General features: G+C 64.6%; 1 protein-coding gene across 1 annotated transcript in view; it reads left to right on the forward strand.

The window, feature by feature from the left end:
- Positions 1–21,083, forward strand: part of LOC138820166 (keratin-associated protein 10-6-like) — a 43,623-nt gene that overhangs the window by 16,996 nt on the left and 5,544 nt on the right. The gene's annotated exons all lie outside the window — the stretch shown is intronic.

Consider the following 21,083-nt stretch of genomic DNA (forward strand, 5'->3'; position numbering starts at 1 on the left):
TGTCCCTCTGTGTCCCCCGCTGTGTCCCACTGTGTCTTGCTGTCTCCCGCAATGTCCCCGCTGTATCCCCGCTGTGTCCCCTGCTATGTCCCACTGTGTCCCGCTGTGTCCCGCTGTCTCCCCCGCTGTGTCATGCTGTGTCACGCTGTGTCCCCTGCTGTGTCACGCTGTGTCCCCTGCTGAGTCCGGCTGTGTCCCGCTGTGTCCCCGCTGTGTCCCCTGCTGTGTCCCGCTGTGTCCCCCGTTGTGTCCCGCTGTGTCAGGCTCTGTCCGTGCTGTGTCCCCGCTGTGTCCCCTGCTGTGTCCCGCTGTGTCCCCAGCTGCGTCCCGCTGTGTCCCGCTGTGACCTCGCTGTGTCCCCCACTGTGTCTCGCTGTGTCCCCCGCTGTGTACCCCGCTGTGTCCTTCTGTGTCCCCCTCGCTGTCCCTTTGTGAACCGCTGTGTCCCGCTATGTCCCCGCTGCATCCCCGCTGTGTCCCCCGCTGTGGCCCGCTGTGTCCTGGCTGTGTCCCCTGCTGTGTCCCGCTGTGTCCCCCCTGTGTCCCGCTGTGTCCTCCGCTGTGTCCCGCTGTGTCCCGCTGTGTCCCGCTGTATCCTCTCTGTGCCCTGCTGTGTCCCGCTATGTATCCCGCTGGGTCCAGCTGTGTCCCTGCTGTGTCCCGTTGTGTTCGCCACAGTGTCCCCCGCTGTGTCCCCCGCTGTGTCCCCCACTGTGTCCCCGCTGTGTCCCGCTGTGTCCCTGCTGTGTCCTGCTTTGTATCCGCTGTGTCCCCCGCTGTGTCCCCTGCTGTGTCCCGCTTTGTCCCCGCTGTATCCCCGCTGTGTCCCCTGCTGTCCCTCTGTGTCCCCTGCTGTGTCCTGCTGTGTCTCTGCTCTGTCCCGCTTTGTCGCCGCTGTATCCCCTCAGTATCCCCTGCTGTGTCCCGCTGTGTCCCCACTTTGTCCCGCTGTGTCCCCCGCTGTGCCCTGCTGTTTCCCGCTGTGTCCCCGCTGTGTCCCGGCTTTGTCCCGCTGTGTCCCCCACTGTGTCCCGCTGTGTCCCCCACTGTGTCACCCGTTGTTTCCCCACTGTTTCCTGCTTTGTGCTCGCTGTGTCCCCCGCTGTGTCCCGCTGTGTCCTCCACTGTGTCTCCCGCTGTGTCCCACTGTGTCCCCACTGTATCCCCACTGTGTCCCCTGTTGTGTCCCGCTGTGTGCCCGTTGTGTCCCCCGGTGTCCATCTGTGTCCCCGCTTTGTCTCCCGCTGTGTCCATCTGTGTCCCCCGCTGTGTCCCGCTGTGTCCCGCTGTTTCCCTATCTGTGTCCCCCGCTGTTTTCCCGCTGTTTTCCCGCTGTGTCCCGCTGTGTCCTTGCTGTGTCCCCCGCTGTGTCCCGCTGTGTCCCCCGCTGTGTCCCCCACTGTGTCCCTCTGTCTCCTGCTGTGTCCCGCTGTGTCCCGCTTTGTCCCCAGCTGTGTTCCCCGCTGTGAGCCTCTGTATCCCCCGCTGTTTTCCGCTGTGTCCCCGCTGTATCCCCGCTGTGTCCCCTGCTGTATCTCGCTGTGTCCCCACTTTGTCCCGCTGTGTCCCCCTCTTTGTCCCGCTGTGTCCCCTTGTGTCCCCGCTGTGTCCCGCTGTGTCACCCGCTGTGTCCCACTGTGTCCCCGCTGTGTCAACCATTGTGTCCCCGCTGTATCCCGCTTTGTCCTCACTGTGTCCTACGCTGGGCCCCCCGCTGTGTACCCCACTGTGTCCCCCTGTGTTCCGCGCTGTGTCCCACTGTGTCCCAGCTGTGTTCCCCGCTGTGTCCCTCTCTGTCCCCCGCTGTGTCCCGCTGTGTCCCCGCAGTGCCCCACTCTGTCGCTCTGTGTCCCCGCTGTGTCCCCCGCTGTGTCCCGCTATGTCCACCGCTGTGTCCCGCTATGTCCCCCATTGTGGCCCACTGTGTCCTGGCTGTGTCCCTGGCTGTTTCCCGCTCTGTCCCCCGCTGTGTCTCACGCTGTGTCCCTCTGTGTCCACCGCAGAGTCCCACTATGTCCCCGCTGTGTCTCGCTGTGTCTCGCTATGTCCCCGCTGGAAACCCGCTGTGTCCCCTGCTGTGTCACCTGTGTCCCCTCTGTGTCCCGCTTTGTCCCGCTGTGTCCCCGCTGTGTCCTGCTGTGTCCCCCGCTTTGTCCCGCTGTGTCCCCGCTGTATCCCCGCTGTATCACCGCTGTATCCCTGCTGTGTCCCCTGCTGTGTCCCGCTGTGTCTACGCTGTGTCCCGCTTTGTCCCCGCTGTGTCCCTGCTGTGTCCTGCTATGTAGCCGCTGTATCCTCGCTGTGTCCCCTGCTGTGTCGCGCTGTGTCCCCACTCTGTCCCGCTGTGTCCCCCGCTGTGTCCCGCTGTGTCCTGCTGTGTCCCAACTGTGTTCCCACTTTGTCCCGCTGTGTCCCCCGCTGTGTCCCGCTGTGTCCCCACTGTGTCTCCCATTGTTTCCCCGCTGTTTCCTGCTTTGTCCTCGCTGTGTCCCCCGTTGTGTCCCGCTGTGTCCTCCACTCTTTCTCCCGCTGTGTCCCGCTGGGTCCCCCGCAGTGTCCCGCTGTGTCCCGCTGTGTCACCTCTGTGTCCCCATTGTGTCCCCCGGTGTCCATCTGTGTCCCAGCTTTGTCTCCCGCTGTGTCCCGCAGTGTCCCCCGCTGTGTCACGTTGTGTCCGCTGCTGTGTCCTGCTGTGTCCCCACTGTATCGCCACTGTGTCCCCTGCTGTGTCCCTGCTGTGTCCCGCTGTGTCCCACGCTGTGTCCCGCTGTGTCCCCCGCTGTGTCCCTCTGTGTCCCCCGCTGTGTCCCGCTGTGTCCCCGCTGTGACCTGCTGTGTCCCACTGTTTCCCTCTGTATCCTCGCTGTGTCCCGCTGTGTCCCACTGTGTCCAGGTGTGTCCCCGCTGTGACCCGCTGTGTCCCCGCTGTGTCCCGCTGTGTCCCCCGCTGTGTCCTGCTGTGTCCCACTGTATCCTCGCTGTGTCCACGCTGTGTGCCGCTATGTATCCGGCTGTGTCCAGCTGTGTACCTGCTGTGTCCCGCTGTGTTCCCCGGTGTGTCTCCCGCTGTGTCCCCGCTGTGTCCTGCTGTGTTCCCTGCTGTGTCTCCTACTGTGTCACCTGCTGTGTCCCCCGCTGTGTCCCTCTGTGTCCCCCACTGTGTCCCGCTGTGTCCCGCTGTGTCCCGCTGTGTCCCCGCTGTATCCACGCTGTGTCCCCTGCTGTGTCTCGCTGTGTCCCCTTGTGTCCCGCTTTGTCCCCCGCTGTGTCCCTCTGTGTCCCGCTGTATCCCACTGTGTCCCCGTTGTGTCCCCCGCTGTGTCACCGCTGTGTCCCGCTGTGTCCCGCTGTGTCCCCGCTGTGTCCACCGCTGTGTCCCGCTGTGTCACCAGCTGTGTCCCCCGCTGTGTCCCCACTGTGTCCCGCTGTGTCCCGCTGTGTCCCTATCTGTGTCCCCCGCTGTCTTCAAGCTGTGTCCCCGCTGTGTCCCACTTTGTCCTCACTGTGTCCCCCGCTGTATCTCACTGTGTCCCCCGCTGTGTACCCCGCTGAGTCCTTCTGTGTTCCCCTCTGTGTCTCCCGCTGTGTCCCTCTGTGTGTCCCGCTGTGTCCCGCTGTGTCCTGCAATGTCCCTGCTGTATCCCCGCTGTGTCCCCTGCTATGTCCCGCTGTGTCCCGCTGTGTCCCGCTGTGTCCCCCGATGTGTCATGCTGTGTCACGCTGTGTCCCCCGCTGTGTCACGCTGTGTCCCCCGCTGAGTCCCGCTGTGTCCCGCTGTGTCCCCCGCTGTGTCCCGCTGGGTCCCCCATTGTGTCCCATTGTGTCCCGCTGTGTCCCCGCTGTGTCCCCGCTGTGTCCCAATGTGTCCCCCGCTGTGTCCTGCTGTGTCACGCTGTGTCCCCTCTGTCTCCCGCTGTGTCCCCCGCTGCGTCCCGCTGTGTCCCGCTGTGTCCTCGCTGTGTCCCCCACTGTGTCTCGCTGTGTCCCCCGCTGTGTACCCCGCTGTGTCCTTCTGTGTCCCCCTCGGTGTCCCTCTGTGTCCCGCTGTGTCCCGCTATGTACCCGCTGCATCCCTGCTGTGTCCCCCGCAGTGGCCCGCTGTGTCGTGGCTGTGTCCCTGGCTGTGTCCCGCTCTGTCCCCCTTGTGTCCCACGATATGTCCCTCTGTGTCCCCCGCTGTGTCCCACTATGTCCCCGCTGTTTCTCGCTGTGTCTCGCTATGTCCCCTCTGTAAACCCGCTGTGTCCCCTACTGTGTTCCTCGCTGTGTCCCTCTGTGTCCCCCACTGTGTCCCGCTGTGTCCCGCATTGTCCCCGCTGTATCCCCGCTGTGTCCCCTGCTATGTCCCGCTGTGTCCCCGCTTTGTCCCACTGTGTCCCCCGCTGTGTTCCGCTCTGTCCCGCTCTGTCTCCGCTGTGTCCCCGCTGTGTCCCGCTGTGTCCCCAGCTGTGTACCCCGCTGTGTCCTTCTGTGTCCCACTCGGTGTCCCGCTGTGTCCTGCTGTGTCCCGTTATGTCCCTGCTGCATCCCTGCTGTGTCCCCCGCTGTGGCCCGCTGTGTCCTCGCTGTGTCCCTGGCTGTGTCCTGCTCTGTCCCCCGCTGTGTCCCCCGCTATGTCCCTCTGTGTCCCCGCTGTGTCCCACTATGTCCCCGCTGTGTCCCGCTGTATCCCCGCTGTGTCCCCTGCTGTGTCCCGCTGTGTCCTGCTGTGTCCCGCTGTATCCTCGCTGTGACCCTCTGTGCCCCTCTATGTATCCCGCTCTGTCCAGCTCTGTCCCTGCTGTGTCCCTTTGTGTTCCCCGCTGTGTCCCCCGCTGTGTCCCCACTGTGTCCCCCACTGTGTCCCCTGTGTTCCGCTGTGTCCCCGCTGTGTCCCACTGTGTCCCCGCTGTGTCCTGCTGTGTCCCCCGCTTTGTCCCGCTTTGTCCCCGCTGTGTCCCCGCTGTGTCCTGCTTTGTCGCCGCTGTATCGCCGCTGTGTCCCTCTGTATCCCCTGCTGTGTCCCGCTGTGTCTACGCTGTGTCCCGCTTTGTCCCCGCTGTGTCCGTGCAGTGTCCTGCTTTGTCGCCGCTGTATCCCCGCTGTGTCCCCTGCTGTGTCCCGCTGTGTCCCCCGCTGTGTCCCGCTGTGTCCCCTGCTGTGTCCCGCTTTGTCCTGCTGTGTCCCCGCTTTTTCCCGCTGTGGCCCCCGCTGTGTCCCCACTGTGTCACGCGTTGTTTCCCCGCTGTTTCCTGCTTTGTGCTCACTGTGTCTCCCGCTGTGTCCCGCTGTGTCCTCCACTGTGTCCTCCACTGTGTCTCCCGCTGTGTCCCGCTGGGTCCCACCCAGTGTCCCGCTGTGTCCCTCTGTATCACCTCTGTGTCCCCCGCTGTGTCCCGCTGTGTCCCCGTTGTGTCCCCCGTGTCCATATGTGTCCCTGCTTTGTCTCCCACTGTGTCCCGCTGTGTCCCCCGCTGTGTCCCGCTGTGTTCACTGCTGTGTCCCGCTGTGTCCCCACAGTATCGCCACTGTGTCCCCTGCTGTGTCCAGCTGTGTCCCTGCTGTGTCCCCTGTGTCCCCAGCTGTGTCAAGCTGTGTCCCGCTGTGTCCTCACTGTGTCCCCCGCTGTGTCCCGCTGTGTCCCGCAGTGTCCCGCTTTGTCTCTCTGTGTCCCCCGCTGTGTCCCCCGCTGTTTTCCCGCAGTGTCCCCGCTGTGTCCTGCTGTGTCCTCACTGTGTCCCCCGCTGTGTAACCCGCTGTGTCCTTCTGTGTATCCATCTGTGTCCCGCTGTGTCCCCACTGTGTCCCTCTGTGTCCTCGCTGTGTCCCGCTCTGTGCTCCGCTGTGTCCTGTTGTGTCCCCGCTGTGTCCCCCGCTGTGTCCCGCTGTGTCCCCCGCTGTTTCCCGCTGTGTCCCGCTGTGTCCTCGCTGTGTCCCCTGATGTGTCCCGCTGTGTCCCCCGCTGTGTCCCCCGCTGTGTCCCGCTGTGTCCCCCGCTGTGTCCCGCTGTGTCCTGCTGTGTCCCGCAATGTCCCCGCTGTATCCCTGCTGTGTCCCCTGCTATGTCCTGCTGTGTCCCCGCTGTGTCTGGCTGTGTCCCCCGCTGTGTCACGCTGTGTCCCGCTTTTACCGCTGTGTCCAGCTTTGTCAACCGCTGTGTCCTGCTGTGTCCCGCTGTGTCCCCCGCTGTGTCACCCTTTGTCCCCCGCTATGTCCCGCTGTGTACCCGCTGTGTCCCCCGCTTTGTCCCGCTGTGTCCCCGCTGTGTCCCCCGCTGTGTCCCCGCTGTGTCCCACTGTGTCCCCAGCTGTGTTCCCAGCTGTTTTCCAGCTGTGTGCCCGCTGTGTCCCGCTGTGACATCGCTGTGTCCCCCTCTGTGTCTTGCTGTGTCCCCCGCTGTGTACCCTTCTGTGTCCTTCTGTGTCCCCCTCTGTGTCCCATTGTGTCCCGCTGTGTCCGGCTGTGTCCCAGCTGAATCCCAACTGTGTCCCCCGCTGTGGCCCGCTGAGTCCTCGTTGTGTCCCCCGCTGTGTCCCGCTGTGTCCCCCGCTGTGTCCCCCGCTGTGTCCCTCTGTGTCTCCCTCTGTGTCCTGCCATGTCCCCGTTGTTTCCCGCTTTGTCCCCGCTGTGTCCCCCCCTTTGTCCCCTGCTGTGTACCGCTGTGTCCCCGCTGTGTCCTGCTTTGTCCCCCGCTTTGTCCCGCTTTGTCTCCGCTATATACCCGCTCTGTCCCCTGGTGTGTCCCGCTGTATCGCCGCTATGTCCCGCTGTGTCCCCTGCTGTGTCCCACTGTGTCTCCGCTGTGTCCCGCTTTGTCCCCATTGTGTCCCTGCTGTGTCCCGCTTTGTCGCCGCAGTATCCCCGCTGTGTCCCCTGCTGTGTCCAGCTGTGTCCCCGCAGTGTCCCGCTGTGTCCCCCGCTGTGTCCCGCTGTGTCCCGCTGTGTCCCCGCTGTGTCACCCGTTGTTTCCCCGCTGTGTCCGGCTTTGTCCTCGCTGTGTCCCCCGCTGTGTCCCACTGTGTCCTCCGCTGTGTCTCCCGCTGTGTCCCGCTCTGTCCCCAGCTGTGTCCCCCGCTGTGTCACCACTGTGTCCCGCTATGTCCCGCTGTGTCCCGCTGTGTCCCTATCTGTGTCCCCCGCTGTTTTCCCGCTGTGTCCCCGCTGTGTCCCTCTGTGTCCTCGCTGTGTCCCCTACTGTGTCTCGCTGTGTCCCCCGCTGTGTACCACACTATGTCCTTCTGTTTCCCCCGCTGTGTCCCGCTGTGTCCCACTGTGTCCCTGCTCTATCCCTGCTGTGTCCCCCGCTGTGTTCCGCTGTGTCCCCGCTGTGTCCCGCTGTGTCCTCGCTGTGTCCCCCGCTGTGTCCCGCTGTGACTTGCTATGTCCCGCAATGTCCCCGCTGTATCCACGCTGTGTCCCCTGCTATGTCCCACTGTGTCCACCGCTGTGTACCGCTGTTTCCCGCTCTGTGTCCCGCTGTGTCTCGCTGTGTCCTGCTGTGTCCCCTGCTGTGTCCCCGCTCTGTCCTCGCTGTGTCCCGTTGTGTCCCACTGTGTCCTGCTGTATCCTCGCTGTGTCCCGCTGTGTCGCCCGCTGTGTCACGCTTTGTCCCGCTGTATCCCTGCTGTGTCCAGCGCTGTGTCCCACTGTGTCCCCCGCTCTGTCCCGCTGTGTCCCGCTGTGTCCCCGCTGTGTCTCCCGCTGTGTCCCCGCTGTGTCCCGCTGTGTCCCGCTTTGTCCCTCTGTGTCCCCAGCTATGTCCCCCGCTGTTTTCCCGCTGTGTCCCCGCTGTGTCCTGCTGTGTCCTCACTGTGTCCCCCGCTGTGTACCCCGCTGTGTGCTTCTGTGTCCCCCTCTGTATCCCTCTGTGTCCCCGCTGTTTCCCTCTGTGTCCTCGTTGTGTCCCCCGCTATGTACCGCTGTGTCCCCCGCTGTGTCCCCCACCGTGTCCCTCGGTGTCCCCCGCTGTGTCCAGCTGTTTTCCGCTGTGTCCCGCTGTGTCCCGCTGTGTCCGCTGCTGTGTCGCGCTTTGTCCTGCTGTGTCCCACTGTGTCCCCTGATGTGTGCCGCTGTGTCCCCAGCTGTGTCCCCCGCTGTGTCCCGCTGTGTCCCCCACTGTGTCCCGCTGTGTCCTGCTGTGTCCCGCAATGTCCCCACTGTATCCCCGCTGTGTCCCCTGCTATGTCCTGCTGTGTCCCCGCTGTGTCTGGCTGTGTCCCCAGCTGTGTCCCGCTGTGTCCCGCTTTGTCCGCTGTGTCCAGCTTTGTCACCCGCTGTGTCCCGCTGTGTCCCGCTGTGTCCCCCGCTGTGTCACGCTGTGTCCCCCGCTATGTCCCGCTGTGTCCCCGCTGTGTCCCCCGCTGTGTCCCCCGCTTTGTCCCGCTGTGTCCCGCTTTGTCCCCGCTGTGTCCACCGCTGTGTCCCCGCTGTGTCCCGCTGTGTTCCCAGCTGTGTCCCCAGCTGTTTTCCAGCTGTCTGCCCGCTGTGTCCCGCTGTGACCTCGCTGTGTCCCCCACTGTGTCTCGCTGTGTCCCCCGCTGTGTACCCTGCTGTGTCCTTCTGTGTCCCCCTCTGTGTCCCGTTGTGCCCAGCTGTGTCCTGCTGTGTCCCAGCTGAATCCCAACTGTGTCCCCTGCTGTGGCCCGCTTTGTCCTCGCTGTGTCCTCCGCTGTGTCCCGCTCTGTCCCCCGCTGTGTCCCCCGCTGTGTCCCTCTGTGTCTCCCTCTGTGTCCTGCCATGTCCCCGCTGTGTCCCGCTTTGTCCCCGCTGTGTCCCCTGCTGTGTCCCCTGGGGTGTCCCGCTGTGTCCCCGCTGTGTCCTGCTGTGTCCCAGCTCTGTCCCCGCTGTGTCCCACTGTGTCCCGCTGTATCCTCGCTGAGTCCCTCGCTGTGTCACGCTGTGTCCCGCTGTATCCCTGCTGTGTCCAGCGCTGTGTCCCACTGTGTCCCCAGCTGTGTCCCGCTGTGTCCCGCTGTGTCCCCGCTGTGTCACTTGCTGTGTCCCCGCTGTGTCCCGCTGTGTCCCGCTTTGTCCGTGTCCCCAGCTGTGTCCCCCGCTGTTTTCCCGCTGTGTTCCCGCTGTGTCCTCACTGTTTCCCCCGCTGTGTACCCCGCTGTGTCCTTCTGTGTCCCCCTCTGTGTCACGCTGTGTCCCCGCTGTGTCTCTCTGTGTCCTCACTGTGTCCCCCGCTATGTACCGCTGTGTCCCCCGCTGTGTCCCCCACCGTGTCCCTCTGTGTCCCCCGCTGTGTCCAGCTGGGTCCCGCTGTGTCCGCTGCTGTGTCGCGCTGTGTCCTGCTGTGTCCCAATGTGTCCCCCGCTGTGTCACGCTGTGTCCCCCTCTATGCTCCGCTGTGTCCCGTTGTGTCCCCGCTGTGTCCAACGCTGTTTCCCTCTGGGTCCCGGTGTGTCGTCGCTGTGTCCCCTGATGTGTGCCGCTGTGTCCACCGCTGTGTCCCTCGCTGTGCCCCGCTGTGTCCCCCGCTGTTTCCCGCTGTGTCCTGTTGTGTCCCGCAATGTCCCCGCTGTATCCCCGCTGTGTCCCCTGCTATGTCCTGCTGTGTCCCCGCTGTGTCTGGCTGTGTCCCCCGCTGTGTCTCGCTGTGTCCCGCTTTGTCCGCTGTGTCCAGCTTTGTCACCCGCTGTGTCCCGCTGTGTCCCGCTGTGTCCCCCGCTGTGTCACGCTGTGTCCCCCGCTATGTCCCGCTGTGTCCCCGCTGTGTCCCCCGCTGTGGTCCCCGCTTTGTCCCGCTGTGTCCAGCTGTGTCCCCGCTGTGTCAACCGCTGTGTCCCCGCTGTGTCCCGCTGTGTCCCCAGTTGTGTCCCCAGCTGTTTTCCAGCTGTCTGCCTGCTGTGTCCCGCTGTGACCTCGCTGTGTCCCCCGCTGTGTCCTTCTGTGTCCCCCTCTGTGTCCCGTTGTGTCCCGCTGTGTCCCGCTGTGTCCCAGCTGAATCCCAACTGTGTCCCCTGCTGTGGCCCACTGTGTCCTCGCTGTGTCCCCCGCTGTGTCCCCCGCTGTGTCCCTCTGTGTCTCACTCTGTGTCCTGCCTTGTCCCCGCTGTGTCCTGCTTTGTCCCCGCTGTGTCCCCCGCTGTTTCCCCTGCTGTGTCCCGCTGTGTCCCCGCTGTGTCCTGCTTTGTCTCCCGCTTTGTCCCGCTTTGTCCCCGCTCTATACCCGCTGTGTCCCCTGCTGTGTCCTGCTGTATCGCCGCTGTGTCCCGCTGTGTCCCCTTCTGTGTCCCACTGTGTCTCCGCTGTGTCCCGCTTTGTCCCCTTTGAGTCCCCGCTGTGTCCCGCTTTGTCGCCGCTGTATCCCCGCTGTGTCCCCTGCTGTGTCCAGCTGTGTCCCCGCTGTGTCCCGCTGTGTCCCCCGCTGTGTCCCGCTGTGTCCCGCTGTGTCACCGCTGTGTCACCGCTTTGTCCCGCTGTGTCCCCCGCTGTGTCCAGCTGTGTCCCCACTGTGTCACCCGATGTTTCCCCGCTGTGTCCCGCTTTGTCCTCGCTGTGTCCCCCGCTGTGTCCCACTGTGTCCTCCACTGTGTCTCCCGCTGTGTCCCGCTGTGTCCCTAGCTGTGTCCCCGCTGTGTCCCTTTATGTCCTCGCTGTGTCCTCCGTTGTGTCCCGCTCTGTCCCCAGCTGTGTCCCCCGCTGTGTCGCCGCTGTGTCCCGCTGTGTCCCGCTGTGTCCCTATCTGTGTCCCCCGCTGTTTTCCCGCTGTGTCACCGCTGTGTCCCGCTGTGTCCTCGCTGTGTCCCCTACTGTGTCTCGCTGTGTCCCCCGCTGTGTACCCCACTGTGTCCTTCTGTGTCCCCCGCTGTGTCCCACTGTGTCCCTGCTCTATCCCCGCTGTGTCCCCCGCTGTGTTCCGCTGTGTCCCCGCTGTTTCCCGCTGTGTCCTCGCTGTGTCCCCCGCTGTGTCCCGCTGTGTCCCCGCTGTGTCCCCCGCTGTGTCCCGCTGTGTCCTGCTGTGTCCTGCAATGTCCCCGCTGTGTCCCTTGGTATGTCCCGCTTTGTCCACCGCTGTGTCCCGCTGATTCCCGCGCTGTGTCCCGCTGTGTTTCGCTGTGTCCTGCTGGGTCCCCTGCTGTGTCCCCGCTGTGTCCCCGCTGTGTCCCGCTGTGTCCCACTGTGTCCCACTGTATCCTTGCTGTGTCCCGCTGTATCCTCGCTGTGTCCCTCTCTGTCCCCCGCTGTGTCACGCTGTGTCCCGCTTTATCCCTGCTGTGTCCAGCGCTGTGTCCCACTGTGTCCCCAGCTGTGTCCCGCTGTGTCCCGCTGTGTCCCCGCTGTGTCCCCCGCTGTGTCCCCACTGTGTCCCGCTGTGTCCCGCTTTGTCCCTCTGTGTCCCCAGCTGTGTCCCCCGCTGTTTTCCCGCTGTGTCCCCGCTGCGTCCTGCTGTGTCCTCACTGTGTCCCCCGCTGTGTACCCCGCTGTGTCCTTCTGTGTCCCCCTCTGTATCCCGCTGTGTCCCCGCTGTATCCCTCTGTGTCCTCGCTGTGTCCCTCGCTATGTACCGCTGTGTCCCCCGCTGTGTCCCCCACCATGTACCTCTGTGTCCCCCGCGGTGTCCAGCTGTGTCTCCCTGTGTCCCGCTGTGTCCCGCTGTGTCCCGCTGTGTCCCGCTGTGTCTTCCCTGTGTCCTTGCTGTTTCCCTGCTGTGTACCCGCTGTGTCCCGCAGTGTTCCCCACTGTGTGGCCCACTATGTTCCCGCTGTGTCCCGCTGTGTCCCCCGCTGTATCCTTCTGTATCCCTGCTGTGTCCCCGCTGTGTAGCACTGTGTCCCGCTGTGTCCTCGCTGTTTCCCTGCTGTGTCCCGATCTGTACAGCTGTCTCCCCCGCTGTGTCCTGCTGTGTCCGGCTGTGTCCCAAACGTGTCCCGCTGTGTCCCCCGGGGTGTCGCGCTGTGTCCCGCTGTGTCCGCACTGTGTCCCGCTGTGTTCCCCGTAGTGTCCCGTGGTGTCCCGGCTGTGTCCCGCTGTGTCCCGTGGTGTCCCGCTGTGTCCCCGCTGTGTCCCTGCTGTGGCCCCGCTTTTTCCAGCTGTTTTCCCCACTGTGTCCCCCGCTGTGTCCCAGCTGTATCCAGCTGTGTCCCCCGCTGTATACTGCTGTATCCCCGCTGTGTCCCCGATGTGTCCCACTGTGTCCTCCGCTGTGTCCATGCTGTGTTCCTGCTGTGTCCCGCTGTGTCCCGCTGTGTCCCCGGTTGTGTCCCGCTGTGTCCTCCGCTCTGTCCCCGCTGTGTCCAAGCTGTGTCCGACTGTGTCCTGCTGTGTCCTGCTGTGTCCCCTGCTGTGTCCCCGCTGTGTCCCTCTGTGCCCCCGCTGTGTCCCACGGTTTGTCCCCGCTGTGTCCCGCTGTGTCTTCACTGTGTCCTCTGCTGTGTGCCGCTGTGTTCCCCGCTGTCTCCCCCAATGTGTCCCGCTGTGTCACCCGCTGTGTCCTGCTGTGTAGCGCTGTTTCCTTTCTGTGTCCCCCGCTGTGTCCCGATGTGTCCCGCTGTGTCCCCCGCTGTGTCCCCGTGTCACCCGCTGTGTTCACAGCTGTGTCCCGATGTGTCCTGCTGTGTCCTGCTGTGTCCTCGCTGTGTCCTTCTGTGTCCCTGCTCTGTCCCCTCTGTGTCCTCCTGTGTCCCCCGCTGTATCCTTCTGTATCCCTGCTGTGTCCCCGCTGTGTCCCGCTGTGTCCCGATCTGTCCAGCTGTCTCCCCCGTTGTGTCCCGCTGTGTCCGGCTGTGTCCCAAACGTGTCCCGCTGTGTCCCCCGGGGTGTCGCGCTGTGTCCCGCTGTGTCCCCATTGTGTCCCGCTGTGTTCCCCGTATTGTCCCGTGGTGTCCCGGCTGTGTCCCGCTGTGTCCCGTGGTGTCCCGCTGTGTCCCCGCTGTGTCCCCTCTGTATCCCTGCTGTGTACCCCGCTGTTTCCCCCACTCTGTCCCCCGCTGTGTCCCCCGCTGTGTCTCACTCTTTCCCCCGATGGGTCCCCGCTGTGTCTTGCTGTGTCCCAGCTGTGTCCACGTTGTATCCCGCTGTGCCTTGCTTTGTCCTCACTGTGTCCCCAGCTGTGTCCCGCTGTGTCCCCCGCTGACTCTCGCTGTGTCCCCGCTATGTCACGCTGTGACCCCGCTCTGTCACCGCTGTTTCCCCACTGTGTCCGTCTGTGTCCCCGCGTTGTCCCCGCTGTGTCCCGCTGTGTCCCACTGTGTCCCACTGTGTCCCCGCTGTGTTCCCGCTGTGTCCCCCGCTGTGTCCCGCTGTGTCCCCCGCTGTGTCCCGCTGTGTCCTGTTGTATCCCGCTGTGTCCCCGATGTTTCCCCGCTGTGTCCCGCTATGTCCCCGCTGTGTCCCCGCTGTTTCCCCGCTGTGTCCCCGCTGTCTCCCTCTGTATCCCCCGCTTTGTCCAGAAGTGTCCCGCTGTGTCCCCCGGTGTGTTGCCCACTGTGTCCTGCTGTGTCCCCCGCTGTGTCCCCGCTGTGTTCCGGTGTCTCGCTGTGTCCTGCTGTGTCCCCCGTTGTGTCCAGCTTTGTCCTCCGCTGTGTCCCCGCTGTGTCCCCTGTGTCCCCCGCTGTGTCCCCCCTGTGGTCCCGCTGTGTCCGCCGCTGTGTCCCCGCTGTGTTCCTGCTGTGTCCCCCTGTTTCCCGCTGTGTCCCCGGTTGTGTCCCGCTGTGTCCTCCGCTCTGTCCCCGCTGTGTCTACGCTGTGTCCGACTGTGTCCCGCTGTGTCCCGCTGTCTCCCCTGCTGTGTCCCCGCTGTGTCCGTCGGTGTCCCCGCTGTGTCCCACGGTTTGTCCCAGCTGTGTCCCGCTGTGACCTCACTCTGTCCTCTGCTGTGTCCCGCTGTGTCCCGCTGTGTCCCCGCTGTGTCCCCCCTGTGTCCTGCGGTGTCCCTGCTGTGTCCCCGCTGTGTCCCCCGCTTTGTCCCCCATTGAGTCCCGCGCTGTGTCATGCTGTGTCCCGCTGTGTCCCGCTGTGTCCCCCGCTGTGTCTCCCTGTGTCCCCCGCTGTGTTCACAGCTGTGTCCCGCTGTGTCCCGCTGTGTCCTTGCTGTGTCCTGCTGTGTCCCTGCTCTGTCCCCTCTGTGTCCTACTGTGTCCCCCGCTGTATCCTTCTGTATCCCTGCTGTGTTCCCGCTGTGTCCCACTGTGTCCCGCTGTGTCCTTCCTGTGTCCCGGCTGTGTCCCGCTCTGTCCCGCTGTGTCCCCCGCTGTGTCCGGCTGTGTCCGGCTGTGTCCCAAACGTTTCCCGCTGTGTCCCCCGCTGTGTCCCACTGTGTCCCACTGTGTCCCGCTGTGTCCCCACTGTACACGCTGTGTCCCCCGTAGTGTCCCATGGTGTCCCGGCTGTGTCCCGCTGTGTCCCGTTGTGTCCCGGCTGTGTCCCCGCAGTGTCCTGCTGTGTCCCCGCTGTGTCCCCGCTGTATCCCCCCTGTGTCCCCCGCTGTGTGCCTCACTCTGTCCACCGCTGTGTCCCCCGCTGTGTCTCACTCTTTCCCCCGATGTGTCCCCGCTGTGTTTTGTTGTGTCCCAGCTGTGTCCACGCTGTGTCCCGCTGTGCGTTGGTTTGTCCTCACTGTGTCCCCAGCTGTGTCCCGCTGTGTCCCGCGCTGACTCTCGCTGTGTCCCTGCTGTGTCACGCTGTGTCCCCGCTCTGTCCCCGCTGTTTTCCCACTGTGTCCCGCTGTGTCCGCGCTGTGTCCCCACCTTGTCCCGCTGTGTCCCACTGTGTCCCCGCTGTGTTCCGGTTGTGTCCCCACTGTGTCCCGCTGTGTTCCCCGCTGTGTCCCGCTGTGTCCCGCTGAATCCCGCTGTGTCCCCGCTGTATCCCGCTGTGTCCCACGCTGTGTCCTGCTGTGTCCTCTCTGTGACCTCGCTGTGTCCCTGCTGTGGCCCCGCTTTTTCCCGCTGTTTTCCCCACTGTGTCCCCCGCTGTGTCCCAGCTGTATCCAGCTGTGTCCCCCGCTGTATACTGCTGTATCCCCGCTGTGTCCCCGATGTGTCCCACTGTGTCCTCCGCTGTGTCCATGCTGTGTCCCGCTGTGTCCCCGGTTGTGTCCCGCTGTGTCCCGTTGTGTCCCCTGCTGTGTCCCACTCTGTCACGCTGTGTCCCCGCTGTTTAACCGCTGTGTCCCGCTGTTTCCCCCGCTTTGTCTCGCTGTGTCTCTCTGTGTCCTCTCTGTGTCCCCGCTGTGTCCCTGCTGTGTCCCCGCTTTTTCCCGCTGTATTCCCCATTGTATCCCCCGCTGTGTCCCAGCTCTATCCCGCTGTGTCCCCCGTTTTGTCCCGCTGTGTCCCCCGCTGTGTCCCCTGCTGTGTCCCGCTGTGTCCCACTGTGTCCCGCTGTGTCCTCGCTGTGTCCCGCTGTGTCCCTGCTCTTTCCCTACTGTGTACTGCTGTGTCCCCCACTGTGTCCCCCGCTGTGTCCCCTCTGTGTCTCGCTGTGTCTCCCGATGTGTCCCGCTGTATCCCCGCTGTGTCCCCGATGTGTCCCGCTGTGTTCCCCGCTGTGGCCCCGCTGTGTTCTGCTGTGTCTCGCTGTGTCCTGCTGTGTCCCCCGTTGTGTCCAGCTTTGTCCTCCGCTGTGTCCCCGCTGTGTCCCCCTGTGGCCCCCGCTGTGTCCCCCCTGTGGCCCCGATGTGTCCCGCTGTGTCCCCCACTGTGGCCCCGCTGTGTGCCGCTGTGTACCCCGCTGTGTCCCACTGTATTCTGCTGTGTCCCCGCTTTGTCCCCGCTGTGTCCCTCTCTTTCCCTCGCTGTGTCTCGCTGTGTCCCGCTGTGTCCTCGCTTTGTCCCTGCTCTTTCACTGCTGTGTCCCCGCTTTTTCCCGCTGTTTTCCCCACTGTGCCCCCGCTGTGTCCCAGCTGTATCCCGCTGTGTCCTCGCTGAATACTGCTCTATCCCCGCTGTGTCCCCGCTGTGTCCCTCTGTGTCCTCCGCTGTGTCCCCCACGTGTCCCGCTGTGTCCCGCTGTGTCCCCTGCTGTGTCCCGCAGATTCCCCGCTGTGTCCTCGCTGTGTCCCCCGTTGTGTCCCCGCTGTGTCCAGCTGTGTCCTGCTGTGTCCCGCTTTGTCCCCGCTGTGTCCCCTCGGTGTCCCGCTGTGTCCCCCGCTCTGTCCCCTCTGTGTCCCTGCTGTGTCCCGCTGTGTCCCACTGTGTCCCCGCTCTGTTGCCGCTGTGTCCCCCGCTGTGCCCCGCTGTGTCACCCGCTGTGTCCCGCTGTGTCCCGCTGTGTCCCCGATGTGTCCCCACTGTGTCCCCCTATGTCCCCGCTGTGTCCCCGCTGTGTCCCCACTATGTCACCCGTTGTGTCCCCCGCTGTGTCCCGCTGTGTCTCCCGCTATGTCCCGCTGTGTCCCCGCTGTGTCCCTGCTGTGTCCCCCGCTGTGTCTTGGTGTGTCCTCTCTGTATCCCCGCTGTGTCCCTGGTGTGGCCCCGCTTTTTCCCGCAGTTTTCCACACTGTGTCACCCGCTGTGGCCCCGCTGTGTCCCACTGTCTCCCCTGATGTATACTGCTGTATCCCTGCTTTGTCCCCGCTGTGTCCCACTGTGTACCCCCCTGACTCTCACTGTGTCCCCGCTGTGTCACGCTGTGTCCCCGCTCTGTCCACACTGTTTCCCCACTGTGTCCCGCTGTGTTCCCGCTGTGTCCCCGCTGTGTCCCGCTGTGTCCTACTGTGTCCCCGCTGTGTTCTGCTGTGTCCCCCGCTGTGTCCCACTATGTCCCCCGCTGGGTCCCGCTGTGTCCCGCTGTATCCCGCTGTGTCCGCAATGTGTCCCCGCTGTGTCCCGCTATGTACTCGCTGTGTTCCCGCTGTGTACCCGCTGTGTCCCCCGGTGTGTCCCCCGCTGTGTCCCGCTGTGTCCCCCGCTGTGTCCCGAAGTGTCCCGCTGTGTCCCCCGGTGTGTTCCCCGCTGTGTCCCGATGTGTTCTGCTGTGTCCTACTGTGTCCCTGCTTTGTCCCCGCTGTGTCCCCCGCTGTGTCCCCCGCTGTGTCCCGCTGTGTCTCCCGCTGTGTCCCTGCTGTGGCCCCGCTTTTTCCCGCTGTTTCCCCCACTGTGTCCCCCGCTGTGTCCCAGCTGTATCCCGCTGTGTCCCCCGCTGTATACTGCTGTATCCCTGCTGTGTCCCGAGGTGTCCCACTGTGTCCCCCGCTGTGTCCCCGCTGTGTTTCTGCTGTGTCCCGCTGTGTCCCTCTGTGTCCCCGGTTGTGTCTGGCTGTGACATCCGCTCTGTCCCCGCTGTGTCTACGCTGTGTCCGACTGTGTCCTGCTGTGTCCCGCTGTGTCCCCTGCTGTATCCCCGCTGTGTCCCTCTGTGTCCCCGCTGTGTCCCACACTTTGTCCCTGATGTGTCCCGCTGTGTCCTCTGCTGTGTCCCGCTGTGTTCCCCGCTGTCTCCCCCAATGTGACCCGCTGTATCCCTCCCTGTGTCCTGCTGTGTAGCGCTGTTTCCTTTCTGTGTCCCCCGCTGTGTCCCGATGTGTCCCGCTGTGTCCCGCTGTGTCCCCGGCTGTATCCCCGTGTCCTCCGCTGTGTTCACAGCTGTGTCCTGCTGTGTCCTGCTGTGTCTGCGCTGCGTCCTCGCTGTGTCCATCTGTGTCCCTGCTCTGTCCCCTCTGTGTCCTATTGTGTCCCCCTCTGTATCTTTCTGTATCCCTGCTGTGTCCCCGCTGTGTCCCGCTGTTTCCTGCTGTGTCTTCGCTGTGTCCCGGCTGTGTCCCGCTCTGTCCCGCTGTGTCCCCCGCTGTGTCCCGCTGTGCCCGGCTGTGTCCCAAACATATCCCACTGTGTCCCCTGCTGTGTCCCGCTGTGTCTCCGCTGTGTCCCCGCTGTGTCCCGCTGTGTCCCGGTGTGTCCTCGCTGTGCCGGGCTGTGTCCCAAACGTGTCCTGCTGTGTCCCCCGCTGTGTCCCGCTGTGCCGGGCTGTGTCCCAAACGTGTCCCGCTGTGTCCCCCGCTGTGTCCCGCTGTGTACTGCTGTGTCCCGCTGTGTCTCTGCTGTGTCCCCGCTGTGTCCCGCTCTGTCCCGCTGTGTCCCACTGTGTCCCCGCTGTTTCCCCGCTGTGTCCCCCGCTGTGTCCCCCGCTGTGTCCCGCTGTGTCCCCTGCTGTGTCCCATTGTGTCCCGCTGTGTCCCTGCTGTGTCCCCGCTGTGTCCCGCTGTTTCCCCGCTGTGTCCCGCTGTGTCCCGCTGTGTCTTCTCTGTGTCCCCGCTGTGTCCCTGCTGTGTCCCTGCTTTTTCCCGCTGTATTCTCCATTGTGTCCCCCGCTGTGTCCCAGCTGTATCCCGCTGTGTCCCCCGTTGTGTCACGCTGTGTCCCCCGCTGTGTCCCCTGCTGTGTCCCGCTGTGTCCCTTCTGTGTCCAGCTCTGTCCCCCGCTCTGTCCCCGCTGTGTCCTCGCTGTGTCCCGCTGTGTCCCGCTGTGTCCCTGCTGTGTCCTGTTTTCCCCCAGTGTGTCCCCGCTGTCCCCCACTGTGTTCCTCGCTGTGTCTCGCTGTCTCCCGCTGTGTCCCGCTCTGTCCCCGCTGTGTTCCACTGTGTCCCCGCTGTGTTCCGCTGTGTCCCGCTGTGTCCCACTGTGTCCCGCTGTGTCCCCTGCTCTGTTCCATGCTGTGTCCCGCTGTGTCCCGCTTTGTCCCGCTGTGTCCTCGCTGTGTCCCGCTGTGTCCTGCTGTGTCCCTCTGTTTCCCCACTGTCCCCCGCTCTGTCCTTCAGTGTCCCCGTTTTCCCCCAGTGTGTCCCCGCTGTCCCCCACTGTGTTCCCCGCTGTGTCTCTCTGTCTCCCACTGTGTCCCGCTCTGTCCCCGCTGTGTCCCCGCTGTGTCCCGTTGTGTCCCCCTGTACCCGCTGAGTCCCCCTCTGTGTCCCGCTGTGTCCCCTTCTGTCACGCTGTGTCCTCGCTATGTCCCCCGCTGTGTCACTGCTGTGTTCCGCTGTGTCCCTCTGTGTCCTGCTGTGTCCCCTTGTGTCACACTTTGTCCTTGCTGTGGCCCCCGCTGTGTCACGGCTGTGTCCCGCTGTGTCCCGCTACTTCCCGCTGTGTCCCCCGTTGTGTCCTGCTGTGTCCCCCTCTGTGTCCCCTGCTGTGTCCCGCTGTGTCCCTCTGTGTCCGCACTGTGTCCCCGTTGTGTCCCGCTTTGTCCCGCTGTGTCCCCGCTGTATCCCTGCTTTTTCCCCCCCTGTGTTCCCCCTGTGTCCCCGCTGTGTCCGGCTGTTTCCCCCGCTGTGTCTCGCTGTTTCCCCCGCTGTGTCCCGCTGTGTCCCGTTGTGTTCCGCTGTGTCCCCACTGTGTCCCGCTGTGTGCCCCGCTGTGTCCCACTGTGTCTCGCTGGGTCCTCCGCTGTGTTCCCCGCTGTGTCCCACTGTGTCCCGCTGTGTCCCCCGCTGTGTCCACGCTGTGTCCCGCTGTGTCCCGCTCTGTCCCTTGCTGTGACCCCCGCTGTGTCCTTGCTGTGTCCCGCTGTGTCCCCCTGTGTTCCGCTGTGTCCCTGCTGTGCCCTCGCTGTGTCCCCCGCTGTGTCCCTCGCTGTGTCCCCCACTGTGTCCCGCTGTTTCGCGCTTGGTCCCCCGCTGTGTTCCCCGCTGTGTTCCCTGCTGTGTTCAGCTGTGACCCGCTGTGTCCCCGCTGTTTCCCCGCTGTGTCCTGCTGTGTCCCGCTGTGTCCCACTGTGTCCCCGCTGTGTACTTCTGTGTCCCCATTGTCCCCTGGTGTGTCCCGAATTTCTCCCGCTCTGTCCCGCGCTGTGTACCGCTGTGCCTCTCTGTGTCCCCACTGTGTCCCCACTGTGTCCCGCTTTGTCCCGCTGTGTCCTGCTGTGTCCCCTGCTGTGTCCCACTGTGTCCCCTGCTGTGTCCCCCGCTGTGTCTCTCTGTGTGCCTCTGTGTCCCCACTGTGTCCCCGCTGTGTCCCGCTGTGTCCCGCTGTGTCCCCACTATGTACCTGCTTTTTCACACCCTGTTTCCCGCTGTGTCCCCGCTGTGTCCCCCGCTGTGTCCCGCTGTGTCCCTCTGTGTCCCCACTGTTTCCCGCTGTGTGCCCTGCTGTGTCCCACTGTGTCCCGCTGTGTCCTGCGCTGTGTTCCACGCTCCGTCCCGCTTGTCCCGGTGTGTCCCCCGCTGGGTCCCGCTGTGTCCTGCTGTGTCCCCCGCTGTGTCCCCCGCTGTGTCCCCCCTGTGTCCCCCACTGTATCCTGCTGTGTCCCTCTGTGTCCCGGTGTGTCCCCCGCTGTGTCCCGCTGTGTCCCGCTGTGTCCCCCGCTGTGTCCCCCCTGTGTCCCCCACTGTATCCTGCTGTGTCCCTCTGTGTCTTGTTGTGTTCCTCTGTGTCCGCTGCTGTGCCCTCGCTGTGTCCCCCGCTGTGTCCCCCAGTGTGTCCCGCTGTGTCCCGCTGGGTCCCCTGCTGTGTCCCCGCTGTGTCCCGCTGTGTCCCCGCTTTGTTTCCGGCTGTGTACCCGCTGTTCCCCCCTTGTGTCCCGATGTGTCATTGCGCTGTCCCCACTGTGTCCTGCTGTGTCCCCGCTGTGTCCCGCTATGTCCCTGCTGTGTCCCACTGTGGCCCGCTGGGTCCCCCGCTGTGTTCCATGCTGTGTCCCGCTGTGTCCCGCTTTGTGCAGCTGTGTCCTCGCTGTGTCCCCGCTGTGTCCCGCTGTGTCCTGCTGTGTCCCACTGTGTCCCCGCTGTCCCCTGCTGTGTCCCTCGGTGTACCCGTTGTCCCACGTTGTGTCCCCGCTGTCCCCCACTGTGTTCCCTGCCGTGTCTCGCTGTGTCCCGCTGTGTCCCGCTGTGTCCCGCTGTGTCCACGCTGTGTCCCGCTGTGTCCCCGCTGTGTCCCCGCTGTGTCCCACTGTGTCCCCGCTGTGTCCTCGCTGTGTCCCAGCTGTACCACGCTGTGTCCCCCACTGTGTCCCGCTGTGTCCCCTTCTGTCATGCTGTGTCCTTGCTGTGTCCCCCGCTGTGTCACCGCTGTGTTCCACTGTGGCCAGCTGTGTCCCACTTTGTCCCGCTGTGTCCCCCGCTGTGTACCATGCTGTGTCCCGCTGTGTCCTGCTTTGTCCTCAGTGTGTCCTCTGCTGTGTTCCGCTGTGTTCCCCGCTCTCTCCCCCACTGTGTCCTGCTGT

This window comes from Dipodomys merriami, unplaced genomic scaffold (genome assembly GCF_024711535.1).
Source record: "Dipodomys merriami isolate MVZ:Mamm:240054 unplaced genomic scaffold, mDipMer1.0.p SCAF_845, whole genome shotgun sequence".
NCBI classification, from domain to species: Eukaryota; Metazoa; Chordata; class Mammalia; order Rodentia; family Heteromyidae; genus Dipodomys; species Dipodomys merriami.